The sequence below is a fragment of the Aythya marila genome, assembly GCF_965140915.1.
Source record: "Aythya marila genome assembly, chromosome: 1".
Classification (NCBI taxonomy): Eukaryota; Metazoa; Chordata; class Aves; order Anseriformes; family Anatidae; genus Aythya; species Aythya marila.
Window position 1 is genome coordinate 166,835,100 of NC_139042.1, and position 6,000 is coordinate 166,841,099.

A 6,000-nucleotide genomic window follows, 5' to 3' on the forward strand; every position below is an offset into this window, starting at 1 on the left:
TTAACATGCTCTTCTAGTTTAGGTCGTTAATGGAAAGGCTGAAGTCAGCTTAATACTAGAAGATCTCTGCAGAACTACGTCCATGCAGATGCAGAAACTCAATCACATTTTCCAAAGGAAATTGGCTTCTGTTGTGCCAGAGTAGATTCCAAGGTACAGGGGAAGGTTAAACTGACTGTGTTTAATTCAATAGTGTGATAATGAGACAAAGTGATTAATTACACCTCCATAATGAGAAAGAGATTGTGTACAGGCTTGAATCAGCTTTAACATATCACCTTGTAAACTGACTGCATGTTCACATCCAGCCACTGGCATTTCTGTGCACTAATTGCTGCTGTTCCTGTGCTAGACCAAAGGGTAAAGCCTGTAATTAGGAGGGAGATAGACCACTCGTGGCTTGTCCTGGGCCTCTCCTTGGCCAAAGAGGACCTGACCGAGATCAGCTACAACCAAATAGGAATAAAAAGAACTTTCCTTTTTCAGTAGTACATCAAACAGAGGACTGGCAAGCAGCACAGTGAGCTATATTAAACCTCTTTCCAACCAGAGATGTGGTCACTCCCTGCGTCATACGCACACAGCACCTTTCCTAGGATGATGGCAGCAGCCACTAGTCCTCACTGAGTGGCAGCCCCAAGGGGCCCTGGGGTGCGAGGAGAATTGTGCTCAGTCACATCTGGCTAAAGCTCCCTTTTAGCAAAGAGATTCAGGATATATCTAACATTTGCTAGAATTAATGGATTATTTTTTTAATCTTATCGGGAAGAGATATTATAGGAAGTTTGCATGTGAGCTTCAACAGCCCAACACTGAAGTGCCTAATTACCACACCAGAAGTGCAAATACCTGCTTAAGCACAGCAGAAGATACTCAAGCTCTGTTCTGCTGGGTATTTATATGTTTTTGTATGTCCTTCCTATCCTTCTAAGCTGTTTCATTTCTTCTCGCCAGCAATATAGCTTGTTTACAGCAGATTGAAAATGTATATGAGAGAAAAAAAAAAGATATTGAAAGCACTTTGGAGGACGAGATGCTAAACTAAAACTGATGTTGTGGAGGGGAATAAGAAAAGCAATTCAGGAGTCTTTGCAATAACAACAGCCATCCAGGAAGTCAACTGCAGCTGAAGCAGAATGAAAGCTAGGTCATTGCCATTTAAACCTAGGAAAATGTGAAGCAACAGCAAGATGATCACAGGTTTTTGGAAGCAGTTCTTCAGAGAATGAGCAACATCAGCAAATCCAAGCAGTCAATTAATGAGTATTGCACGGTGACGTTCTTTCATGACAGTCCCCTGAAACAGTTCACCTGGTCTTCTACGGAATTGCAATAACTGGCACAGCTTTTTCGTTCATAGAGCATTGGACAACAGCTGGAGACAGTGCTGCCTCTGCCTGTTTACATTAACTGAGCTTGAAAACCTTCTTGACAGACATCCTGGATTCCCAAAAAACAGTCCATCATATGAACATCTGGGCTCTTCTGGTGTTTTCCTGCTGTATCTCTACATTATGACGTATCCTGATGGGTCTCATCCTTCCCCAAACTGAAAATCAGACAGGCACCCTAAATAAATATGATAAAATAGCAAAGATGTTACAACTGGAAGCAAATCCATAAACTGGAAGGTGGTGCTGTGCTTCAAGGCATAGCCCTCCAAGACACAAGTGCCCTCCCACGTCCACCTTTTTTCAAAGAGTAAGTTACTCTCAGACTACCCACCCTGTACTGGCTTGCTGAGGGGGAAAGAAGCTTGTCTCCCATGTCATGTCACAGCCTCTGAGATGGGGTCTAAATGAGGAACAGAACAATAATTCTGCTATAGGAAATATCACTGTTTTCTTGTCCTATTTTGGCATATAGAAATCAACAATACTAAGAAACAGCAAAGGGAGAGGAGCACCTGGATGGCAGGAGAAGGAGTTACCCTCATTGCAGAAGTTCTTGAGAAAAGCAATGGAGAAGACAGGAAAACTAAAGACATTTTCAGTCCTGTCCCTCTGGTAACAAAAGGCTGCTCCACACAGTGCATTCTCCAGAAGAGTGTTTGTATGCTAGATAGGTGCTTTTTAAGGAATCAAATGACTTTGTGCCTTTGTGCCAGTCTGCTCTTAGAAGCTTTCCTGACTCATTCTATTTGAGCCCTTATTGCAGTATGGTGGAGCTTAGTTTAGATGAACTCCTTTGTATATCAGCAGAAATCCATCAATTGACTTAAATACATGAATCACATTTGTGATTTCTGTTTGAGGAGTTACATCTTTTTTTGTGCTTGCTTTCAAGATAGTAAAAGTTACATCATGAGTAAAACGTTGATGTATATCTACGTATAAAACGGTGGAGGTCATTTTTAAGCTCTCCATTTAATAGTTTCACCATTCAACCTTACCACAGTCACCTCCTATTTTTATGAGCCTGTAACTCGACAGTACAATTTTGGTTTGTTGGTCAGGAACAGATTTTTCAGTGAATATCCTGTTGCATAGTGACACAGTTCCAGGAGATTTTGGGGATGAGTGAGTCACTCATATGGAACATCCATCATGCCATACGCAGACAAAATATCCCACTTGGGACCTGGATTAAATCTCACTTAAAAGACATCAGAATTTGTATTATGACATACTACAGAGAGGGAATTTGTTGCACGGAGAGCAAAGCTATAAAATGAGTTTGCTTTGATCTTTGCTTTCTGAGCCTTTCAATTTTCTGAGGCTATCACTCACACCACTGAGGGCACTTAAGCATCTGTGAGTACCTAAGCCACTTCATGACTATTTGGGGGAAGTGGACCTCAAGGTAAGGAAAAGTCTTGTTTGTGCAGCTTGTTAATTTGGTCTGATTAAATGGACACATTTCTCTTAAGAACTGGTGATCAGAGCCACTAATCCTGTATGAGACTGCGCTGAAGTTAATGGAGTTGCATCAGTAATTTGGCACAGTTCAGTTAAGGAAGTGAGGTAAACAGGATTTATCTTTGTACTTCTGGAGAAAAAGTAGAATAAAAGAGGAGAACAGGACTGACTTGTATAAACAAATTCAGAACAAGGGGTTTATCTGGAGATGCTGAGAAAACTAATGCCTGAGAAAAATATCTTGGTAGTACACTAGTTAGGCTGAGGTGTTGCATTACAAGACATTTTTGAATGCGCACAGTAAGTTTTTTTCACATTGTATTCTTTTCACTGCATTTATCTCATTGAAATTCTGTCCTATCTATATTTTTGTCCAGGAATCAAATAAAGCTCAGGGTGACTCCATGTCCATACCCTCTGAATACAAACCATCAAAATGCACATCTGAAAGGGAAGCCCTGCACATGGAAAATATTTCAGTTGGTATGGTATGAAACTAAGCAGCATATCTGCTTAGCAACAATTTGCTGTGAATACATCACTGCCATGCCCCAAACCCTATCTACTGTGGCCAGGAAAATCATATTATACATTCATACCAAACATACTGTATCTGAAGAGCTGAGAAAAGTGCTAACTGGGCTTTCTAGCTAAAACTGTCAGAGAAATTCCACTACCTTATATAACTACTATTTGACAATGCAGGGACTGATATATTTTATAGGAAAAGAAATGTGGAGGTAGAACTGATATGGTCTCCAAGAGCTTTAACAGCACAACTGGTGGTGTTCCTTATTGTCTGTTCAACACCATTCTGTCACAGTTCTTAGTGCACTTCCAGCTGGTTCAGCTTACCAACACAATCTTCAGATAAAACATTAGAAAAATAAAAAATAATAATAATAATTTAAAAAAGCATATATATTATTTTGTCTGTAAGAAACCTACAGTTTCTAGAGAGCCCAAGACACCCTGAATAATGGGAATCTCAGAGGACAGGCAAGTGGGCGCATCCTTTACTCAAGAAGTACTGACTTGCTCAAGTTCTGCAAAGCTTTGTCCGCATGAATAGATTGCTAATTTCTAAGCAAATACCAATTACATGGCTGAGCAAGAAACACTTTTAGTTCCATTTCAGCCATCCACATGAACAAAACAAGCCCCTGGGTCCAGCCAATCTACCAGTACTCCTCATTTTCCCCCATTATAGCAGGTATATGTATTTTTTTTCAGGCTATGATGCCCAAATAATGCCATTCTCCATCATCTAGTACCCCTGCTCTTTTCCCCAGCATTAGAGAGTTATCATCATGTGGCACTTGTATTCCAAAGAGCACTGAGCATCTTTGTTGTACCACAAACTAAATCTATGCACGCTAAAATCACAGAGTGTTTTTATACTTGCTGAATAAACAGTTTGATTAACATAGATGACACTATCTTGACATTTCTTTCAGATTTGCTTACGTTTATTTTGGTTCTACCCAGACAGGAGCTTTTCCAAGCAGCCACAGATTGAGAGTGGAAATACCTCAACAGCAGGGGGGCATAGACAATCATTTCTATTTATTCTCTTGGTTTCCATCTTGGAGAGAAATATGCCATCCTTCATGTTTTCTGCAGAATTTTAGATTCTCTCTATATGTTTTTAAAAAGCTTTCAGCTTTGGGGAATTTTGAGACAGCATTTCCCTCAGTAGCTGTTGATACTTCTTCCACAAAGCTATCAGCCTCCATGCAACAGACTAAATAGCGTGAGTGTGGGTAACATCGTGCTTAAAAGCTGCAGTTTGTGTGGCATCGCTCCATTAATATGCCTAGCTGACATCTGCTGAACCTGTAAATCACTGCTGGAAGCAAAACTGTCCACTCTGTTATTTGCACATAAAGAACTGTTGGCGTGAATGAGGAAGCAAAATCTTACAAAGAGGACATAGGAAAAATCCATCTTTTCCTCCTCTGTGAAAAATACATTATGTTAAAAGGAATGAATAAGACATACTGAACAGAGAATGAATACTAGCAATGTATGTCAAAAGATACAGAAGCATTTATGACACAGACACCAGTGGTTTGGGGAACTTCACTATTTTGTGCTTTTGGTCACTTATCAGTAGCCCATAAATCTGTCACCCAATATTGGATTTTAGTAACTATGCGTTAGCTATCTCTGTGTTGGTTGGACAAACTCCTTTTTTGGCAACACCATATATTTTTTACAGAAGGACAGACACAGCCCTGGGTCTCCTCTAATTAACTGCATTTACTGCTTGTGTAAAAAGCATCCTGTACTGGAAAAGAGCCCCATGACCTGATACACACATCTGAAAACACATTTCCTGGCCTGAAAATGTAATTGAAGTTGCAGTATACTCAGAGGTTTGCTAATAAAATCCTACACTTAAAAAGACTGTGTGGGCATAGATGAGCTCAGCTCCAGCCACTAAACAAACTGTAAGTAAATTATCACAGAAAGCGCTTACAGGGCACTCAGTGATTTAGTATAGGAAGAAGCAGTAAGTCAGAATAATATAAAGAGCATGCACATAAATCTATCTTCTTTGAATCTGATTGACATCTAGTTTTACAGCCTTTGCTTTTGGAGGGAATGCTTGGATAGCAACTCTCTCACTGCAAAATATCCCTAATTCAACCAGTCTTGATTTGGGGAGAATAAAACAGGAATGTTAGCAGGGAATTCCTGTAGCTCCCAGGAATTCCCAGTCTATAAAGGAAACACACACTGAGGTGGACTTTAGAAAGGCTGAAATGATTGCAAATGCAAAAGTAGGTTGATGCAAAAATCAATTTATTCTAATCTGTTTTTCAATCATAATTGTACTGCCATGACAGTGTTGTTTGGGTGGCTTAACTGCACATTTATGCAGCATAATACCTGCATGTATTTACAAACTTAACTCTATGTGGTTTAACTTTACTGGACTTAAAACAATTACCTGGGTGTTACAGCATATTTTGAAAGCTATATTTTTAAAGCTTAAATTATGATTTCATTCTCCCTCTTGGCTAAAGTCATTTATTTTACCTAAGCATTAATGAATGTTTTTCTTCTAATTACGAAGAGAAAGGTGCAGAGGCTAACCATGAAGTTCTGCTAGGATGGAGTGGGATGTCTCTGTGAG